This window comes from Globicephala melas, chromosome 7, assembly GCF_963455315.2.
Source record: "Globicephala melas chromosome 7, mGloMel1.2, whole genome shotgun sequence".
Lineage (NCBI taxonomy): Eukaryota > Metazoa > Chordata > Mammalia > Artiodactyla > Delphinidae > Globicephala > Globicephala melas.
The window spans coordinates 58,098,473-58,121,574 of NC_083320.1; the positions used below are offsets into that span (position 1 = coordinate 58,098,473).

Consider the following 23,102-nt stretch of genomic DNA (forward strand, 5'->3'; position numbering starts at 1 on the left):
GGAAAAGAGAACAACCAGAAAGGCATTTCCGACAAGGACTACAGGACTCTGGTATCAGGAGTGGGTAAAGGCTGGGGATAGTTCCAGTGATTTCTGGTCTGTGAACTGGGAAAGCGGTGATGGCTGTTATCTAGTGTTGCTGTTTTACTATTATGCTCATTCTTCTCCTCCTCCTCCTCCTTCTATTCCTCTCTCCAAGCTGACATTAAGCTCCTTTGACTCTAGAGACTAAAGCCTGTGTTTGTTTCCTTGACGGCAGCACTGGGTCCTACAACAAGAGTCACTCCGCTGGTGCTTGTGATTGTGTGACTGTAGGTGGTGGTGGTGGTGGTGATGGTGATGATGATAACTATGATGTTTCAGTGCCCTAAAGACAGTGGGGAGGAGGAGTGACTTGGGGCATAAAATAATGATGGTAGAATTAGAGCTTCTGAGAGATATCAGCTCCTATTGGAAGTTCAAAGAAAGTACTTTTGAAAATATTGCTGTTACCTCTGTAGTGAAATACCTTCATTTTTCCTTTCTTTAGTACCCTTTACTTAACTCCATCTATACAGGGATCCCCTGCTTTTCCAAACTTTGCTCTATGCCACTTCGCTTTTACGAAAGACCTACATTAGTACCTGTTTTCACTTATTAAAAGAAATCTGAAAAAGATTTTCACTTCTACAAAACAAGGCAAAAATAGTGTTCAGTGCTTGTTTTGCAGCAAGCCATTATAGAGGCAGCGCACACCCTAAGCAGTAGAGTAGCACTGCCAACCTCCTTCCCCGGTAACTACATACACTCAGCATCTCAGCATCAAGCCTCCATGGCTTAGAGCTGTGTCTATGAGCACTTCTGCTTTATCTCAATTTATTCTGTGCATCCTTTAGCAAGAAGTGTCCTAAGGTAACTGCTTCTTTGCTTTACGTCATTTTGGCTTATAAAAGGTTTCACAGGAACACTCTACTTTCAGAGAGAGAGGAAACCTGTACTTATGTAGAAATTAAACCAACCAGTATTGGAAGATCTAACTACAGTCAAACTTACTTCCGTATTCTTCTTTCATATCCTTTTTTGACTGAAAACAGACTCTTTTTTAGGAAGCAGAGCTATTTAAACAGGCTGTGCACTGGGAGTAAGGGTCTTTCACATCTTGTTTCATTCTTCTTTCTGAAGATTAAAAAAAATGTTACTTTCCAGGCTTCCCTGGTGGCACAGTGGTTAAGAATCTGCCTGCCAATGCAGGAGACACAGGTTTGATCCCTGGCCAGGGAAGATCCCACATGCCGTGGAGCAACTAAGCCCGTGCACCACAACTACTGAGCCTGCAAGCCACAACTACTGAGCCCACATGCCACAACTACTGAAGTCCATGAGTCTAGAGTCCATGCTCTGCAACAAGAGAAGCCACGACAATGAGAAGCCCGTGTACAGCAATGAAGAGTAGCCCCCGCTCGCCGCAACTAGAGAGAGCCCGTGAACAGCAACAAAGACCCAACACAGCCAAAAATAAACAAATAAATAAATAAATTTATAAAAAAATTAAAATGTTGGGACTTCCCTGGTGGCGCAGTGGTTAAGACTCTGTGCTCCCAACGCAGGGGGCCCGGGTTCGCTCCCTGGTCAGGGAACTAGGTCCCACATGCATGCCGCAACTAAGAGTTCGAATGCTACAACTAAGGACCCTGCCTGCCACAACCAAAACCTGGTGCAACCAAATAAATAAGTAAATAAATATTTTTAAAATAAATAAATAAAATAAAAATGTTACTCTCACAGAAAGCACTAGGTGGCACTTGTGATGTATTCAATAGTTGCCTCAGATCCTTTTTGGAAAAGGTTTGGTAGGGAAAAAAAATGCAATAAATATTAAAATGGGAAAACCTTCATTATAATAATGAAAATCAGTATCTTATGATTGTGTTTACTGTGTTACTGTGTATGAGCAATATCTTTATGCAGCATTTGCATTTAAAATCTGGGCTTTGCTTCCTTTATAAAAACTGCAAGAGGGGAACCAGCATTTCTATAGTATGTGAAAACCCCAAGTCACTAAAATAATAAACAAGGGGGTAATATTTGATTTGCAAAAAAACTGACTACAGGTGTTCTTTGAAACAGTCAGTTTCTCTATTGTATTTAAAATATTTTAATCTGTAACAAAAGATTATAAAATTAAGTTTTCCAAGATCCATCTATTATGTAAAGCAAAATAAATTATCACCAATTTAAAATAAGGCACTATAGATTAAAGGTTTTTTGAGTAATATTAACCAAAAAAATAAATAAATTTAAAGCTGATGTTTTAGGACTTTTTTTCTTTTTTTACCATCTTTAAACTGATAACATAATGACTTTAAGCAAATTCACTGTCTTTTCTGGTATTTGGCAGTTCCTATTTGGCAAGTTGCTTAATTATCTCATGGTCCCACTTTACTATAAAGAGATTTCAAGTTTTTTTAACAGAAATGTAGGTTGAGAAGGTATTATTTCAAGTAGAAAATACTGTTGCTCAATACCATAGCAAAAACAGTAGCCTGTGGACCCTCTCATGTTATTGCATCTTTTCTCTACCTATTGTCTAGGTCTTCTCAGTAACCATTTTATGGATTAGGTTCACTCATGGCCCCATCTCACTTTTCTATCCTATTCTTCCCTTGCCTCATTTTCATTTCTTATTTTAAATGTACTTTTCCTTGCTTTGTAGGATAATTTAACACAATGCAATCCTTTTGGAACAAGACGGGTTATAAATAAATTAATAATAATGCTAATATGCTGTCTTGTAATTGCACTAATTTGTAGGTTTGAGATGAAATTGACATTTTGAAGGTAGTATCTCATGTAGTAGTAAACTCAGCATGTCAGAATTCAGAGCTAAATATGCAAAACTGCACCAGTACCGAACAAATCTGGATTTCAGTGTAACAGTTGAGTTTCTTTGGTTGCAAATGATAGGAATGGATTCTGGCTAACAAGCAAAAACGGACTTTAACAGAGTACTAGCCAGGAACTCATGGGATGGACAGGGGGCTAGAGGGCCAGACCTGGACACAAGACAGGAATGAGGACAGGCTCCTGGGGTCCAGGCAGCAAAAACAACTTACAGATCTTGTCAAGGTGCTGCTGCTCCAATGTATACTCACACTTTATCTCCCATCCTTGTACGTCCCTAACTCAAGGTTAAAAGTTCTAAGAGTCTAGATTGTTTAATGTGTTCTGTGAATTCACAGATTTCTAGTGCTACAATCATGGGAAATTTAGTATGGAGTAAAGGCTCTGTTGTGAAAGGCTGCCAAAGTACAAAGAAACATAAATTTGGAAAAATAAAAATCCCAGGAGTCCAGTTGCCTTCCCTTGGGTCACATGTGGCTCCTTGGTTACACTGGGATGAGAAATATTGATTTACATCCCTACCAAGATTGTCCACAAAAGGGGAGAAGTAATTCCCCAATAAGAAATTGGGGTGTTCCTGGGAAGGAAGATGATTGCTGGCCACTCAAAAAACAACCTAGGTGCACTAAACTAGAGGAAGAGTAGATTGTTAATTTCTGTGTCATATTGTAGACCCCTGTAATGGGTTGAACAGTGTCCCCCCCCCTCCAAATTCATGTTCAGGAAGGACTTCACAATGTGATCTTACTTGGAAATAGGGCAACTGCAGATGTAATTAGTTAAGGATCAAGATTAGATCTTACTGTATTAGAGTGAGCCCTAAATCCAATGAGAGTGTCCTTATAAGAGACAGAAGAGGACACAGAGAGACACACAGAGAAAATGTGATGCGAAGATGGAAGGAGAGATTGGAGTGATGTGCCTATCAGTCACAGGATGCCAACGATTGCTGCAACCACCAGAAGCTAGGAAAGAGGCATGGGAAGGATTCTCCCTCAGAGCCTCCAGAAGGAATGAACCCTGCCACCACTTCTGGCCTCCTGAATGGCGAGAGAATAAAGTTATTTAAGCCATTCAGTTTGTGGTAATTTGTTACGGCATCCCTAGGAAACTAACATAGCCCCTAAGAACTGTTTTGGCAAAACCCTAAGTGGTAAAATGCATTTACTAAGCACCATGAAAGTAGGGGCTTAGTAAATGCATTTTAATGAGAGTGAACAAAAGTCTTTTTTTCCTATTTCAAAAGAAAATAAATCTACGACCACAAAGAGCTACTGAATACCTCTTATGCACCAGGCACTGTTCTAGGGGTTGGAAATATAGCCATGAACAAATTAGCAGTGAACAAATTAGGTAAGCTCATGGAGCTGCATTTATAGGGGAAACAATTAAACAAGTAAACAAGACAAATTTTGTCAAGATCAGGGCAATGAAGAAAGTGAAGCTGCATGCTGTGATATAGAGTGATATACAGGAAGTGAGGAGTCAGTACAGATTGGGTGATCAGGCAAGGAGGAGAGAGCTGAGACCTCAATTATGAAAAGCCAGATGTTCATGACCCAGAGGGAAGTATTCCAGGCAGAAGGGACTGCGAGAACCTAGAGCTGAGTGACCACCGACAAGCGAAAGGAGATGAAAGGGCAGATCTAGGCAGAAACAGATCACAACTTCTCTTCTAGATATGTCATGGAAGTGGAGGATTTTAAGTAGGAGAATAACATCATCTGATGTAAATATTTACAGTCAGTCCGTTTGCTATGTAGGGAGAAGACTGTATGGGCTAGAAGGAGCAGGGGTCACTTGGGAGACTGTAGAATTAGGCCAAATGAGAGGAGGTGGAGCTCAGATTAGGGTGGGAGAGGGATGCTGAGAAGTGGACTAATTCTGGGTATGTGTGAGGCGGAGTTTGACAGGACTAGTATGTATTAGTTAAGTGCCTTCTCTTGGTCCAGTATTGCTTGAATTTCTATAAAAGACACAAAAAAATATTATTTTACCAAGACTCTAATATCTAGGAGTTTTGCTTTTAATTGGACAGATGTGTATTTATCTGATATATTTATAAAACATATACAGACTCAAAATGCTTCAGAGTGTGATAGAGGCAATAAATGTAGGAAAGAAGGCTCCAGTGTGGGTGAAGTTAAGAAAGAAAACTTCATGAACTTGAGATGGGCCTTCAAGGATACATAAGACTGAAGGAGAACATTCCAAGTTGGATAAGCCAGGAACAAAAGAGAAAAGTGAAGAATGAACATGCACTATTTGGGGTAGGTGAATAAACTAATCTGACTGGATTAGAGAGGTTGTATACAGTGGATAATGCCAATTAAATAAGATCAGTAGAGTGATAATAGATGATAGAACACTTTGAAATCCAGGATGAGTTTAGATTTAATCTCTCAGGCCAAGGCTCAGCAAACTTTCTGAAAGGGCCAAATAATAAATGCTTTAGGTTTTGCAGGTCATAGGGTCTCTGTCACAACTACTCAACTCTCCATTGTGGTGTGAAAGCAGTCATAGACAATACTTTTTAAATGAGTGCAGCTGTGTTTTAGTAAAATCTTACAGAAACAGGTGGCAGGACAGATTTTGTTCTTGGACTAGAGCAGCAGAACAATAAAATAAAACTGGTGTTTTATCAATTTTTAAAGTAACCATGTAAAGGTTCCGGGCATTTCTTACTCAACATCCATTTCCCTATTCCGCCTTCCTCAGAATTTCCAGACTTTCAGTCAGATGTCTCTCTCATGTTTATCAAGAAGCTGACTGAACTCCCAGCACTAGAGGAGTGGTCTCAGATTGGTCTAAATTCATTAGGTCAAACCATTCCTCTTTCTACAATGACTGGATCATATAAGCCCCAGCTAAGCCACACAGTGCATGCCATTTCTCAGGCACACATGTCAGTACAGGAAGGGCATCTGGGCTAATTTTGTCCAGTAACACATAATGTATCCTTTACAGTAATGGGCTTCTAGGAAAGAAGCTTTTTCAGTTCTCTGGAAGAGCCACCATAAGGGATACTTCTTCCCTTTCTGGGCAGAGTGATATATAGATATGAAATTTGAATTTCTGGATTCATTTTGCCACTCGGAGAGAAGCCAGTTTTGGAACGAGGCTGACAAGACTAAAGGCAGAGCAGAGAAAGGTAAAGAATCCAGGTCTTTGAGGACATGGTTGAACTATTAAATCAAACCAACCCTGAAGCCTATACTACCTTGGACTTTTTAGTTCTATTAGCCAGTAAACTACACTCATTGCCTAAAAATTGTCTGAGTTGAGTTTTCAGGTACTTGAGATTAAAAGTATTCCACTGTCTTAGAAAAATAATATGGAATGGGGAGACACTGAAAAGAGTTAGACCAGGTGGGAGACTAGGTCTGCAGTGATAAGGCACAAGGCAGCAGTGAGAAGAAGAGTCATTGGAAAGAGAGAATTGATGTGTGAGGCAAATCTATATCAATACAACCGGAATTCTTACACTCAATAAAAGGCTAAGGGGAAAAATTTAAGGAATATAGTGAGTGAAAGTTTGAGCCCACTCCCAAGGAAACAGATGTAAAACATAAGAGAACTGGAAGGTTGAAGATGAAAGAGACATTTATTTGAAGATTCAGCCCAATCACAGTCCAACAGATGATATCCGCTAGCAACAAAAGATGTAAAGCCATAAGTATTTAAAATATATAAAGTACTCACTCATCACAAAACGTACAACCAGGTTCCATAAAGCAGTGTGTAAAACCATTAAGTATAGTAAAAAGAAAAAAATAATAAACATCTGTGAAAATAAGATAAACTAGTGAGAACTGTTGGGTTATTTTTTGGAATGTAAGAGGGGTCATTAAGAACCAAAAGGAAGTGGGTAGGCTTACTGAATGACAGATTGGGAAAACCTTATTAGAAAGGGTAGGACTGATCAAGCCATTCTAGTTATTCACTTTTTCATCTATTTTGGCCAGGGGACATTCTGTCAATAGAACATGAAGTCCACTGACATATAACTTCTGGGAGCCTCAGTAAAATAATAGGGTAAACAAGGGAAACAGATAAGAACTGCTGGAAGAAAGAGGCCTAGCAACGATTCATACAAAATCACTAAGCCTTTTCATATTTCAGTGATGAAAAGGTAAAAAGAGACTTTTGGTTTCTAGTCCAGCACATAAGAAGCTTGGAAGTTGCCGCTCCAACCTAACAATAAGTAAAAGGCAAAAATCAACACATCTTCTTAGACCCAAAAGAGAAGTGAAGTCACAGGGCAAAATGCTGCTCCCAAAATTGGAGAGACCAACAGGCAAATACTGAGAATCACAGCTCACTGGAGCAGCAACCTCTGTGGGAACCAGCACCGAGGTAGGGAAACCTGAACTATGATTTACAAATTGCTGGAGGCTCAGTGTGGAGAACTCTGAAAACTCAAGGGGGCCCCAGTCATTGGGGGCTTCCACATATTTGTGAGTTTTACCTTCTGGATCTCCACCAGGTTCTCACAGTAAACACTGAAGAAAAATCCCACCACAACCTGCTTCCCCACCATGCTTCTGGCAGAACTATTCTGCAGGAACTATTTTGGAATAAACCAGAACATTCAGTTCCTAACAAGGTCTGCCTTCAGGAGAAACTATTTAACCAGAGCCTAACCTGGTGGGGTTTTATCAGAGCCTAAATGGCCTAGGGAGGGGAAATACCCAGTTCAAGCCCCCTCTAGCCATCCTGTTCCATCTCAGCGTATCGGTGGGGGGACTGAGAAGCACATGTGAAGTTCACAGTCCAGAGGCACAGTCTCACTAAAAGACTGAGACTTAATCATAGAACTATAAGACACTTCCCTTCTTCCCCCACCCCCCACAAACCGAGGCTCCAAGTGGGCTCCCACCAACCTAGGCTCCTGGCTGGGCCCAGCACCAGGCCGACTACCAAAGACCAGGCTTTTGACCCAACCCAGCACCAGGCCAGCTCCTATAACCCCAGGCCCCCATCCCACCTCAGTGCCGTGCTGGCCCCCATGGATACAGACTCCAGATAGGCTGCTACAGACCCAGGCTCCTAGCCCACCCCATCACTAGGCCAGGCCCTGAGGCCCTACCCTCAAGGCTGGCTCCCATGGACCCAGGCTTGCAGTCTGCACCAGAACCAGTCTGGACCCACAGACACAACCTCTAGGCTGGCCCTTGAGGCCCCAGGTGACAGGATGCCTCCTATAGCCCCAGACTCCAGGCTTGCCCTAGTGCCAGGCTGGCCCTGTGGCTCCAGCCTCCAGGCCAGTTCCTATGAAATCAGGCTCCCAGTCCATCCCAGTACCAGATAAGCCCCATACAGATTCAGATGATGGGCCCATCCACTGGTCCTTGGCACCTGGTTGGCTCCTGTGGACCCAAGATCCAGGTCTGCCCATACAGACCCAGGTCCCAGGCCCATCAGTGCAAGACTCAAGCACCAGGCCTGCCCCAGTGAGCCATCATGGACCCAGACACCAAGCTGATCCCCATTTACCCAAACACCAAGCCTTTATACCTACTAACCCAGGCACCAGACCTGCCTGCCCAAGGAATCCAGCAGCAAGCCTGCCCATAGACACACCAGATGATCCACCCAGAATCTCTGGATAGGCTGACAGGCTCTGCCTGTCAAAGTCAGCCTGTAAAGACTGGAAGAGGTGACTACTTCCTCAAAATCACAGGTACCAACGCAAGGCCAGAGGGATCATGAATAATCAAAGAAACACAACTCCACCAAAGGAAGCTATTAAAACTCCAATGACTGACCTTAAAGAAATGGAGATCTATGAACTGTCTGACAAATAATTCAGAATAATCCTCTTAAAGAAATTCAGTGAACTAAAAGAAAACAGACAATTAAATGAATTTAGGAATATAATGCATGAAGAAAATGAGTTCAACAAAGAAACAGAAACCATAAAGAAAAGAAAGACAGAAATCTTAGAGTTGAAGAACACACTGCCTGAAGAATTCAACAGTTTCAACTGAGTTGAAATAGACTCAATCAAGCAAAAGAAAGAATTGGTTAACTAAAGGGCAGGTCATTTGAAATCATCCAGTCAGAAGAGCAAAAAGAAAAAAGAATGAAAAGAAGGAAGACAGTTTATGTGAATTATGAGATACCATTAAAAGAAACAATCTACACATAATTGGAGTCCCAGAATGAGGAGAAAGGGAGGAAGGAGCAGAAAGCTTATTTAAAGAAATAGTGACTGGGCTTCCATGGTGGTGCAGGGGATAAGAATCCCCCTGCCAATGCAGGGGACACAGGTTTGAGCCCTGGTCCAGGAAGATCCCACATGCCGTGGAGCAACTAGGCTCGTGCGCCACAACTACTGAGCCTGTGCTCTAGAGCCCATGAGCCACAACTACTGAGCCCACGCACCACAACCACTGAAGCCCACGTGCCTAGAGCCCATGCTCCACAACAAGAGAAGTCCCTGCAATGAGAAGCCCACACACCACAACAAAGAGTAGCCCCTGCTCGCCGCATCTAGAAGAAAGCCTGCGCGAAGCAACGAAGACCCAACGCACCCAAAATTTTTTTAAAAATTAAAAAGGAAAAAAAGAAACAGTGACTGAGAACTTCCCAAATCTGAGGAGATGTCTGGACATCCAAATTCATGAAGCTAATAGGTCATCCCAAAATTTCAACCCCAAATGATTTTCTCCAAGGTACATTATAATAAAACGATATAAAATCAAAAACAAAGAGAGAATTTTAAAAGCAGCAAGAGAAAAAACTTCTTCGTATATAAAGGGTACCTGCAAAAGGCCATAACCAACAGATTTCTCAGCAGAAAACTTGCAGGCCAGGAGAGAGTGGGATGATATATTCAGAGTATAAGAACTAGAAAATCTGCCAACCAAGAATACTTTACCCAGCAAAGTTGTCTTTCAGGAACGAAGGAGAGATAGACTTTCCCAAACAAACAAAAGCTGAGGGAGTTCATCACCATTAGACCTGTGTTATAAGATATGCTGAAAGGAGTTATTCAAGCTGAAATGAAAGGATGCTAATTAGTAACATGAAAACATATGTATGTAACTGAAAGACCCTCAGTGGAAAGAACCTACTATAAGAATATAATAATTGTAGCAAATATTTATTGACAACTTACTAGTGCAAAGGTACTGTTCAAAGGCATTAATTTATTTAATTCTCACAGCAATTTGATGAGGTAGTTACTATAATTATCCTGATTTTATAGACGAGAAAACTGAAGCACAGAAAAGTTAAGTCACTTATTCAAAGCCACGCAGCTTTCAAGTGGCAGAACTAACAGTCTGATGGAGGCAGTCTGGCTTTGGAGCTTCTGCACATCGCTGCCACTTCCAGAGCCCAGGTGGGGAGGAGTCAGATTCAGGAAAGACTAGTGAGCACAGAAATTAGTAAGAATGGGTGATATGTTTTCTAAACTTTAATGAATTGAATTATTCTGTGGTTTTTCAAAGAGGCAAAATTAAAATTCTGAGCAATACTAATAAGGAAGATTGTAGGGTGATAGGGGAGGCGAGCTGTGTTCAATAGTGAAGTGTTTTAAATTTCTTTTCTTGTCTAGGAAGGAGCCAGAGATTAATTTCAGACCTTGGGTTTTTTTTTTTTTTGGTTGTTTGTTAACTTTAAATACATGTGTTAATAAAAAAATAAAGAAAATATTCATGAAATTTACTGAAATTCCCATTAGAGAATTAAGTAAATGAACTATGACACACATATATAGAATAATATAACCCAGTTTAAAAAAAGGATGTGCGAGTTGAAATGGAAAAATATTCTCAATATATTGAGTAAAAAAAAAGAGGTTATAAAATGTTTGCATTTTAATAAACATATATGTGCTTTTGAGTGTGTATATATATATATGTATACATGTTTCTGCATATGTTAACTAAGATTGTTTCTGTTGTCGTTACTGAATACTTTTTGTCTTCTACTACATAAATGTTGGTACATTTTTAAAAGTGTGCACACATACTGTCCGTTATTATAATCAGAAAAGAAAAAGAAAGGTTGTGATTTGGGGGGAAAAGAAAAAAGAAAATGTCATGTTTTGCTCTGTCTGGCCATTCCACTATTTTTGGATATTTTGTCCCTATTGACCTCAAATAGCAGTTTATATGAAACATTCTCTGTGGATCAGGATTCTCTGTGTTACTAGAAATACTTATAGCCTTCAACATCACTAAAAGCAAACAAAGAAAAGCATGGTTGAGGGAGGGGAAATAAGACAAAAATGCAAGCACATCTTGACATGTAGTCCAACCCCAGGTGCGTGATCAAGGGGAGGAGGGACCCAGGCCCCGTGCACACAGGCTGACGTCCTGCTCCAGCAGGATAGCTTCGTTTTTTCCTCAGATGACAATACCAATGATTGTGGCTAGGGAAGGAAAACTGCGTTGAGGAAAAGAATGGCTCCCTATGACTAGAAGTTTGATCAGTGTGGCAGTCTCACGCTACAAGTTGGCTTTAGCAGCACAATTGCTCTCACTCAGCGTTTTGGCACATTGGTTCATTGTATCCTCTACCAGACGTCACGCCCAATCAGACCAGTTTGTCCAATGATAACTCTGACAACTGACTGCAGCCCATACTATCATGTCTGCTACCATGAACCTCCGCTGTCCCCAACACACACAGAGACAGACTTGTGCCCCCTCCCCCAAGACTGGGCATCCTTATTCTTATAAACGGAGCTCCATTGAGTACTTACAGTATTCAGGGAACTGAGCTAAATGCTAGGAACCGAAAACAGGGGTTTATAATCTGTCAGGAAGACATACACTAGGGGCAATTAGGCTCTTACAGGATAGAATTAATTTAGTTTGTGAATAATCTGGTTTGTTGGTGTTCCTATGAAAATATGTGTGGTAGCCGAAAGTGGCCCTCCAGAGATGTCCCTGTCCTAATTCCCAGACCCTGTGAACATGCTATCTTACACGACCAAAGGGACTTGGAAAAATTACACAAAGCAAATGTGTGTTTAAGTAAAGGACCTTGAGAAGGGGAGATTATTCTGGATTACCCAGGTGGACTCAATCTAATCATATGAGTCCTTAAAACTGTGGTCAGAGGGAGATGTGACTACAGAAGGAGGGTCAGGGAGATGCAACATTGCTGGTTTTGCGTATGGAGCAAGGGGTTCCCAAGCCGAGGTGGCCTCTAGGAGCTGGGAAAGGCAAGGACACAGATTCTTCCCTAGAGCCTCCGGAAGAAACCTTGACTTTAGCCCTGTGAGGAGGATTCTGGACTTCTAATCTCCAGAACTATAAGAAGTCTGTGTTGTTTTAAGCCACTGTGTTTGTGGTTAATTTGTTACAGCAACAATAGGAAACTTATACAACATGCATAATACGCATATTTTCCCAGGTGGAGTAGGACCCGAAAAGCCTACAAAGGTTCAGCGGTCCTGAAGCGCACATTAAGGGCTACGCAAAGGCCAGCTTCCTCACAATAGGAACATCAGCGAGGGAGCCTCACTGAATGCCTCTCTACTAGAGTTGGGGACTGCAAGGGAGGCAGAAGGTCCACTCACACTAAGCTTCACCTGGGCCATGGGCACATGCTGACTCCTGGCACAGGACAGGGAACACTACTGAGGATGTACCCAGGGCGTGATGGTGCCACTCCTAAGTGATCTAGTCCGCATGCCCAGGACAGAGCTGTAAACTCTAACTGACCGGAATTCTTTGTGGAGCTGACAGAAATGCTGTAACTCAAGGGTTGGTCAGGTTGAGGTTTATCAGCAGGGAGGGGACACTGGGAATTATCATAGCGCACCTGGGACTGTGAAGAAAGTGCAAGGGAACCCAGGCCTACGATTCTTGAAGGGAAGCTAAGCAGGGCCCTAGGCTGCTACAGGGACTTTGGAGACACACAGGATCCTTGTGGCCTGCTTCAGTGTCGAATGCTAACCAGGACTCCACATCATGGCACAGATAAAGAGCCCAAAGGCAATGACTGTAGGAGAGAAGGGTATTTGGGGGGATCCAAGATGACAGGGCCTCAGATTTTTGGACTCACCAGGGCAGAGGGCATTTGGAAGTGGCAGAAATGAAAAAATATCAGGCTGTGCCTTTTTACTGAGAGGCAGACTAGGGGAAGGCACACAAAGCAGTGAGGAAGGAAGGGGCCATTAGCCTAGCCCGCCAAGGCAACTGAATCAACCCTGTCAGTTCCCCCTCACATCCAGAGGCCCATCCAATCCTAGGCAAGGCTGCAGGGACAGCAGTAACACTTCTTACCGTGGAGAGTAGGGAAAGCTGCTATTGGTGAGCAGCAGAATCACCCCTTGGGCCCACCCAACTAGCAGACTCACTTGATGAGAGGGAAACAGGCCCTCCCACAAAGGGTGGTGCTATTCTGCACAGGGTAACCTAACACAAGTCACACCTTTGAAAATGGACTATTTTTTTATCAGTAGAGATGCCTCCTTTGTTGGGACAATTGTCAATTAGATCATTTGAGTATATGGAGAGTATCCTAAAGGCTTGGCTTTGTTAATGCAAATCTTAGTCCCCACTATGTAACAGTTGGAAAGTGGGGGCCAGAAGCTTATTCTCATCAGCTTGAGATGACATTAAGGATCCTACACAGAGGCCCTATGACTCTGATTAGATAGAGCAGAGTATACAACTGAGCCAAGTCAATCACAGGTAGGCCCAACTGGATATCTGACACAATCCTGGAGGCAGGTGGAAGACAGTAGACAACAGACGTTTATAAAGCAGTGCAAGAGCTGGAGCCCCAAATCCAACAGCCAGTTCCAAAACTGAGCCAAGAACCTGAGGGAGTAGTTGGGTACGGAATGCCAGAGCAGGGGTTCAGATATGGGTTATCTCCTAGGAATTTTATCAAAAGATCACTTTCTTCGAAGTAGTTGGTTTTTCATTAGAGCTGACGTGGAGCTGTACAGTGACTTTTAACTCAAGGACATCTTAAAGGCCCTGCTAGACATTTGACAAACATGAGTATATCCCTGCTAGACATTTCACAAACATAAGTATATCCCTGCTAGACATTTGGCAAACACATAAGTATCCCCCTGCTAGACATCTGACAAACATGCAATAAGTGTAACCACAGCATGATTACCAGTCATTAGTCCACACGTCCTGCATTTGCTCGCTCTTCTCAAGGCTTAAGGTCTCATCTCTTCAGTATCTCTAGGGGAAATATACATTGACTTTAAGATAATTTCTATTTCCGTTAGCTGATACTACTCTATCTTCTTTTTACCACATTTGATAGATTTTTATCTCTGTACATTCCTACTTTATTTTACCCTGCATTGAGGATTTTTGGATCTAGACTGTAGCAGGAGCTATAGAAGCATTCTTCTCTGTGCTGGGCAGGAACTTTCTACACTTTGAACCTACAGTGGGGCTCTAATAGCATTTGGAAAATGGTACAAAGAATAACAATTTTGAAAGACATTTAACTTTTAGAAGAAAATGTAGGTGAATATCATTATGACCTTGATGCCGGTGAGGATTTCTTAAATAAGACACCAAATGCACAAACTATAAAAGAAAAGATTAGTAAAAAGCCGTATTTTAGAAAATAACATCTCTGAAGAAAGATAAGAGGAATTATGATTGTTTCTCAAAAACTGAAGCTTTAAGAGATGATGAAATGACTGCACTGGGGTTTTGCTACATAATCCACGATACAATAAATATATTGGTTTAGTTACTGAATGTGCCAGAAAATTACTTGACCCAGTTTTACCCCCAACATGAACTTTCTGACTGGAATTTGCTAACGGCACTACAGCGAGGACATGGTGTACATATACAAGAAACGAAGACGGTGGTCAGTTTTATTTTGTTTTGCTTTTGTCCACAAACCAAAAAGAAATGGGTCTCATGTGAGAAATATGTCCTGATAGGAAAACCGCTATTGACATGGATTTCCAAAGGAAGTTACCAGACTCAATGTGCCCTTTTTCGTATAGTAAGAACACACTTCTCCCCATAGAGTACCGAGACTCTGGAAATTTTTTCTGCCCTCCTCTGAGACAAATATTCCTGCCTGCCCTTGAAACAGATTTCTAATTTCTAGTTTATTCCCTAAATGAGTAGCTCTCACTTAGAAATTTGCATTAGAATCATCTGCAGAATCTTAAAAAAAAAAATACGGGTTTTGGACCCAATCCCAGTGATGTTGATTTAGTAAGTCTGACAGGGACCCTGGCATCTATACTTTTAAAAATTATATTCCCCAAGTGATCATTTCGCAATGCATACAAATGTTAAATCATTATGTTGTACACCTAAAATTAACATAATATTGTAGGTCAATTACGCTTCAATTTAAAAAATTTTATTCCCCAAGTGATTCTAGTGTGAAGCTGACTGAGCACTATGACAGACCTTTGGGCTCCTGACTATGATTAATCGTTCTACTTTTTACCCTCTGTACCTCAATTCTTATGATCCTGCCCCGTGTTATTCCATCTGTTTGTTCACATGACTCTCCTAGGTCCTTGATCAGTAACCTATGCACAAAAATCATACTGAACAAATAATGTGTGGTGCAAGCAGGTAGCCTGTTAGCACCAAATCGTTAGCAGGTACAGGCATACCTCGTTTTATTGCATTTGGCTTTACTGCACTTCACAGATAATCGTGCTTTTTACAAATTGAAGGTCTGTGGAAATCCTGTGTTGTCACATGACGGCTAGCATTTTTTAGCAATAAAGTATTTTTTAATTAAGGTATGTACATTGCTTTTTAGACATAATGTACATTTGTATGCATTGCACACTTAACAGACTATAGTGTAAACATCACTTTTATAGGCACTAGGAAACCCCAAAGTTCATGTGACTTACTTTATTGCCATATTCTCTTTATTGTGGAGGCCTGGAACCAAACCCACAATATCTCCAAACTATACCTGTAATAATAGTGAAATGAGAAGATGAGAACATGCTGAGAAAGAGAAAGAATGATAGAGTGCTTGAAAGCACATCTAGACTGAGGATTAAAAGAGGAAACAATGGAACAGCTCTTGTCAAATGGGAGGAAATGTCTAAACTCTAACCTCCGCCCTCTATCCTTTTATAGAAATTACCTACAGCATAATCCCTGCACCAGCTGGCCCCTTAGCAACAGCTTCCCATTGGTCGCCTCCCCTCAGAGGGACTTATATAAAGCTTCTCTTATTTCCTTTTCCAAGAGTGGAGGAGACAAATTTCTCTTCTTCAGGTTACTCTGTAATTACTTTCATGAACCCTCTACATTTCTGAACTAGCCACTATGAAAAGTCATGAAGGCTTTTTCCTCTCCAACCTCTTCACACAGGCTAAACTCCCTGTAACAGAGGTCATGCTTCTTTCCTGCTTCCCACCTTCCAAAGTTAGCAGAGGAATTTCGGACAAACAAGAAAAATGGTCATTTCCTTCATACTCCAATTTCTGACACACATGGTTGGATGAGTGAGATTAAAGTGGCTGAGAAGAAAGATTCAGGGAGATGCTTCTGAATTTCTCTGGGGTCACTGCCTGGGTTTGAAGAGTTCTAAAAACTGTTTCAATTGCGCTCAGGGATAGTCTCCTTTTGTCTCTAAAATAAACAATTACATTCACTATGGCAAATATTGGGCTTAAACATTTTTTTCTTTAAACGAAATTCACATTTTATTTAGGTTGAAATAACCTATACAAAATTGATTTTCTTCACCAAAAATAACAGCAATATTTTCTGTATTATTCCTAGATAAACCACAAAACACTTATTTTTGTAGGTTTTCTAGGTTTTGCTTGTAAATCAAGATGAGGCAGTAGATACAGTCACGGAAAAAGACAGAAGAAAACAGACAAATCAGTTGTCAGTATCCATGGCCTCTGATCCTGTCTTGACCATGAAACAGAAGTGTTCAACATATACCTGCCAAAAGGCTTATGAAGATGTAGGCTCAATAAAGGAATGCAAACAGCAACAACCGGATGTGGAACAAGGGAAGGCTCTTCCATTCAAACTTCAACTTGTTCCTTTAACTTCATTTGATAAAGACAAAGTCTAGGGACTTCCCTCGTGGTGCAGTGGTTAAGAATCTGCCTGCCAATTCAGGTGACACAGGTTCGAGCCCTGGTCCGGGAAGATTCCACATGCCGTGGAGCAGCTAAGCCCATGTGCCACAACTCCTGAGCCTGTGCTCTAGAGCCCGCAAGCCACAACGACTGAGCCAACCAGCTGCAACTACTGAAGCCCACATACCTAGAACCCGTGCTCCACAACAAGAGAAGCCACCACAATGAGAAGCCTGTGCACCACAACAAAGAGTAGCCCCTGCTCACTGCAACTAGAGAAAGCCTGTGCGTAGCAACAGAGACCCAACGCAGCCAAAAATAAAAAAGACAAAGTCTACACTAAAACTCTTGTTTGGTGAGCTCACATGTTTCTCTTACAGTCTGATAATTTTCTTAACTGTCCTTTACAGATTTTCAACAGCATACTTAAAACTCCTACCATTCAAAGGTCAGTCATGAGCTTCATGGTAACGTTTTATAAAATGTATACCTCTGGGCTTAAACTTTTAATAGTAGCTCTTTGTTTGACAAAAACTATTATGTTAAAATACAAAATCCTTGACCAGTTACTGAGGCAACATATGAAATTAAATTTCTAAGACTTTTCTAAGAATTTTATCAAATGTTAGCATTACTATAAACATCTTGTCTCCAAAATGTTGATGTACACCCATGGGAGAGGGCTTGAGTTAGGCCGTTAGAACTAATAAGCCAGACTTGAGGATATAGTTAATAGTGATATTAGCTATAGGCTATAGAAGCCTAGGTGCCAATTAATACTGCACTGAAAAACTTACTTTTATCAGTTTTATTCTCCAAGAACAACTGTCTCCAAACCTAGTGCCCAGGCCTCTTTATGACCTAGTCTGGGTAATGTTCTTGTAGTTCAGAAGTCTTAAGTTCTCTTTCCTGTTTCAACTTTTTGGAATGGCTTAGGGAAAGCTTGCATAGAAGTTAAGGTAAAAGGAAAGTCGAAATAATTTTTGGAATTCTGAGGACATTTAAATATTTGTAGAATTGATTCTTGGGACATTATCACATTTATGCTATGTCACAACCAATGATAATTCCTCATGATTTGGCTTTTCCAGCCACTGTCAGTCACAAAACCATCTGGTTCCTCTGCTGCTACACAGAGACTTGAGTTCTGATACTTCTCCTTCAGCTACTTTTTTTTTTTTTTTTTTTTTTTTTGCGGCACGCAGGCCTCTCACTGTTGTGGCCTCTCCCGTTGCAGAACACAGGCTCTGGACGCAAAGGCTCAGTGGCCATGGCTCACGGGCCCAGCTGCTCCGTGGCATGTGGGATCCTCCCGGACCGGGGCACGAACCCGCGTCCCCTGCATCGGCAGGCGGACTCTCAACCACTGCACCACCAGGGAAGCCCCTTCAGTTATTTTTGTTAATAGTTGAAAGAAGCAGCACAAGAAAGAGCAGGTGTTTCCGTTCTAAGTTCTCTAAATACAGAAATTTCATAAACATGTTTAGCTGGCATTCCAAGAGTTGATAGGTTAACATTTACCAAGTGCCTACTATGTGCCAAGCACTGTTCCAGGTACTGAGGATACTATGGAAATCAACACAGATAGAGTGCCTGCCCCTTCAAGGAGGGAAGGACAGTTGAACTGAAACACATACTCTACTGGAAGAGTGCTTCTGAGGTCTGTGCTTAATTGTTATGCTGAGGATATGATAGATAACCTTTTTTTGAATTAGCTATTTACTCAAAAGTTCCACCCAGGTTTTAACTAGAATCAGCTAAAGAACTTCTTACTCCAAAGTCAAAACTAAATCTGAGGGTTTTGCCACTTCCTCTTTATATCATACAAAATTTGTTAGTTCCATGGTGTTTCATCTTAGACATAATTCAAATCACAAAATGTTCTGCACATTTATAAGATTCTTTGTTGAGTGACTGCCTATTACATAAATTTGTGAGCACATTTTTAACTGAACAGAGTAGCAGTAAAAACAGGAATATTTTTTGTTCATTTGTTTTTCATTCCCATTTACCTGATCTCTAACCCCTTTACAAAAAAAAAAAGATCAAAACAAAACCACAAGTATCAAGCAGCTAAATCCTGAGACAAACGGGATGGGCTCCAAAGTCATCATCTTGCTATTGCATGGTTTCTCCACCCTTTCTTATCTAAGTCACTGATTTAACTTTCAGTTTCATAATCTAATTCCGGTTTCATTGTTTTTCTGCTTAAAACTTCTTAAGTGCTGGCCCAGACAAAAGCCCTTGCCTACGTAACTACATTTGAGCCTTACCTGAAGTCAATAAGATCAATAACAAGGTGAGATGTTTAGATTCTATTTTCCCTCACTGCTTTTGTAAGAATATATATATAATACACATATTACATGTGTATATAAAATCTATATATATTTATTTTTACCGGTTTATTATAAAAGGATATGATGAAGGAACATCCAGATGGAAGAGATGCATAGGGCACAGTATGGAGCTTCCATGCCCTCTCTGGATGAGCCACTCTCCAGGTACCTCCATGTGCCCACCAACCCAGAAACCCTGTAAGAATATTTTAATAGCAAATTGAAAAGGGGAAAAAGTTATTATGTATTTACAAAAACACAATATTAAATTAAAAGATAATTTTCAGGGTTTTATCTTGACAGATCAGAAATTAAAATAATTATAGCATTTAAAATAACAAACAGGGCTTCCCTGGTGGCGCAGTGGTTGAGAGTCCGCCTGCCGATGCAGGGGACACGGGTTCGTGCCCCGGTCCGGGAAGATCCCACATGCCGCGGAGCGGCTGGGCCAGTGAGCCATGGCCGCTGAGCCTGTGTGTCCGGAGCCTGTGCTCCGCAACGGGAGAGGCCACAACAGTGAGAGGCCCGCGTACCGAAAAAAAAAAAATTGAAAAAATAACAAACAGAAGCCATAGTTTCAGAGAATGTTTATATAAAGATATAAACCTGGGCCAAGTGAAAAGCTGGAAAAAATAAGAAATCCAGCCACTATAAAAGAGCTATACCACAGTTGCTTGTATCAAACAGCTTCTGGTGGGGGAAGAAAAATTTTCCTTTCCCTTCTAGGTTCCTTCCACTGGTCTAACAATCAAATTAACATAAGGAAGATTAACAAGAGAAAAACAAACAAATTTAACTTCATACATACCTAAGAAGAGAACAAAGCAGGCTATTTACATACCTTTTTAGAAAAAGAATCAAACATTTGTGAAGATTTGACAAAACAAAGGGGTTTTTGCTTGGGGTAGCAAATTAATGAAGGAGTAACAAAGTTTGTTTATACACCTTTCCCGGACTCAAATTCCCTATCTCAATGCCTTTCATCCTCGTGGCATACGGAGGATACCTTCCTACGGGAGCTTTGTTTCCTGCTTTCAGGGGAAAAAAGGAGGGTCAGAGTGTTCTTATACAAGCTGTTTCTCGAGTAACTTTAAATCAAAATAATCAATATGCCACCTTGGCATTATTTGGGAACGGCCTGCCCCAAGCCCCATCATTCCCATTGAATACAAAGAAGGTATCTTGGATAGCTGGCAGGCAGTTATGTTTTATTCAGTCATTCAAAAACCATTTACGGAACAGCTGCTGTATGTCATGGAAAGCACTATTATAAACGCTAGGGATACACAGATTAACAAAAACAAGGCCTTAGCCTTGTGTAAGTTCATATATTGCACTGTATCAGTGCTCTTAAATTGTTCTATTTTATAGGTGGATTTTGTACACCTATCTGGTTTAATACTTAGCAGTGAATTTTAGAAACATATTTACTATTATGGTTCAACATTTCCATACAGCCAAAATATACACTTTATGACTTATTTCAGACTTTTTCCTGATAAAATACATACACATTTTTTGGTAGAAATTTTGGGAACTTTTCTACACAGAAAAAAAAAGTGTATTTTTATCACTCAATGATAATTACTATTGGCATTTTCTTCTAGAATTTTTTTTTATACATTTGATTTTAAGTAACAGAAAACCCAACTCAAACTTGTTTAAACAATAAAGAAAATTGATTGGCTCACATGAGTGAGAAGTCCACAGGTTGACTGGCTTCAGGTGAAACTTGATCCTACAACTCAATATGTCATCAAGGACCCGTTTATTTCCTTCCCTCTGCTGTGCTTTCCTTGGTGTCTGCATCATTCTAAGACTGGTTCCTCTCATGGTCCCTAGATGGCTGCCAGTATCTTCCTGGCAGTAGAAAAGAACGTCAGCATTCTCAGCAAATGTTCTAAGAGCCATTCTATCAAAACACCTTGGTGCCAATGCCCATCCTGACTCAATGATGTCCAACGAACAGAACATACTGATTGGTTAGCATAGGTTAGTTACATCACCCTTGAAGGCGGAGTGAGATTAGCTTCTCTGGAATCATATGAATCTCTAAGGAGAAATTGGTACTGACAGGAAGGGGACAGGCAGTTTTAAAGAAACTAGAAATCATTTTAGACATATTCAAACAACACATTTTAAGTCACTCTAAACACTTGTACTATTTTATCTTCCTCTTCTTTACTCATCTTTGATTAGACTCTATGGATGGCCCAGAGTCCAAATTTTTCAAGGGAGATCATCCTCAAAATTTTGATACAGAATATTAAATAGGTATTGAAAATTATGACACAGACCTATATTTCTGAATAAAAAGGTTATATATTAAATGAAAAAGGTTACTAAAAATCATCTATATGAAAAATAATGTGTATTGTATGACCCTATTTTTCTTCACTGATTTAATATACGCACAGGAAAAAGTGATACATATGTAGTAAAACGTTAACAGAAGTTATCTTAGGTGTTGTGCTTTTCACTTCCTATTTTCAGTTAACAGTATATATAGGTCAGCATCTAACAGAATGACTGGCAGACATGATAGTGGAATTAAATTAGTACCTTATGGCATTCATCAGTAATTGCTTATCTAAGAATGACTTTTTAATGAAGTCCTTCAATTCCGTAAACACTTTGTTCCTAGAGTCACTGTCCCCCCTGCCAGCTGCTCTTACTTGTCCACTCCATACAGATGTCTCCAAACCACACCTTTGGCTCTGTTTTTTCTCTCTCTTGAGCTTCTGTTTTCTCTTTAGGTGTCTACTAGAAATCTCTACTTACATGTGCTGATACCTTCATGAGCAGTTAGTTCACAGGACAGTGAGCACTTAGACTCTCATTCACTTGCTGGCTGTTCTTAGATCAATGACTTAATCTCTAGGACCTCAAATAAAGAAGATGACGATAACTTTTTCAAGAGAGGAGACTAAACTAAGTTTCTTGAGGTTTTAGATTTTAGGCCTAAAACCAAATTCATTATCTTCTTGTAACCACTTCCCTCACTTGAAACATTTCTTCCTTTCATCTTCAGATAACAGAACGATAGGAAACAGTAGAACTTTAGAACTAATAAGGATGTTAGAGTCTCCCTAGCTCAATTCCTTTTCTTTAGTATGATGGATGAACAAATACATACCTTACCTCCTTCCTTTTCTTGCCCTATCAGTAATCCAGTCCCATCAGTTCTCCTTTTGTAATGTCTCTCAAGCCTCTTTCATTCTTTTCATTACCACCACCCCAGGGTACATCTTTATTTCCTCGTGGCTTGGTTTTTCCCAGTCATGTTTTTCCTGCTTTCAGTCTTTCAGCTAATCCTGGGAAAGCTTCCAGATTGCATATGCAAAAATAGTGTGATCACTAAGACATGTTTTCATGAAAAAAGAATTTGATGGTTTTACTGTGGTCAGAGGATAGGTCCAAACTGTAAGGCTAACCTAAGGAACTTCCTAGAGGTTCACCCTAACTTACCTTTCCAGGTCTATCTTCCAGTATTCCGCTAAAAGTCAAAGCTGAATAAATATTTATTTAATTGAATTAATCTCCATACTTTCTAAACACAAATCCTTTTAGCTTTGAGATATAATCAGGAGATTAAAAAAAAAATAGCATCCAGGTTCAAGGGAAACAGGGAAGCTGTTAAAAGTTAAGAAGATAGAGAACAAGGGTGAAGTGAGGAGAACAGGAGCAGAATTCATGTTCTATATATTCAGTTCCTGCTCTGTAAGTTTTCCACCAATACAGATTCCGTTCAGTACACTGAGGGGATATGGATGTCGTTCCCCCGACAATAGAAAACACAAGCAGTCAGGGTCTGGATGCTTATTCTAAACCAAGCACAGGGCTAA

General features: G+C 40.6%; 1 protein-coding gene across 3 annotated transcripts in view; it reads right to left on the minus strand.

The window, feature by feature from the left end:
- Positions 1–23,102, minus strand: part of LOC132597607 (uncharacterized) — a 109,089-nt gene that overhangs the window by 85,657 nt on the left and 330 nt on the right. Inside the window, exons 1-4 of one of the 3 annotated variants that reach the window (XM_060302234.2) lie at positions 22,394–22,804; positions 20,949–21,117; positions 15,719–15,783; positions 13,978–14,048 (exon numbers count right to left, since the gene is read on the minus strand). The gene's annotated coding sequence lies outside the window, so the exon portion shown is untranslated. Of the gene's footprint in view, positions 1–13,977; positions 14,049–15,718; positions 15,784–20,948; positions 21,118–22,393; positions 22,865–23,102 lie in introns of those variants that run through there. The other 2 variants (XR_009564600.1, XR_009564601.1) reach the window with 2 other exon arrangements.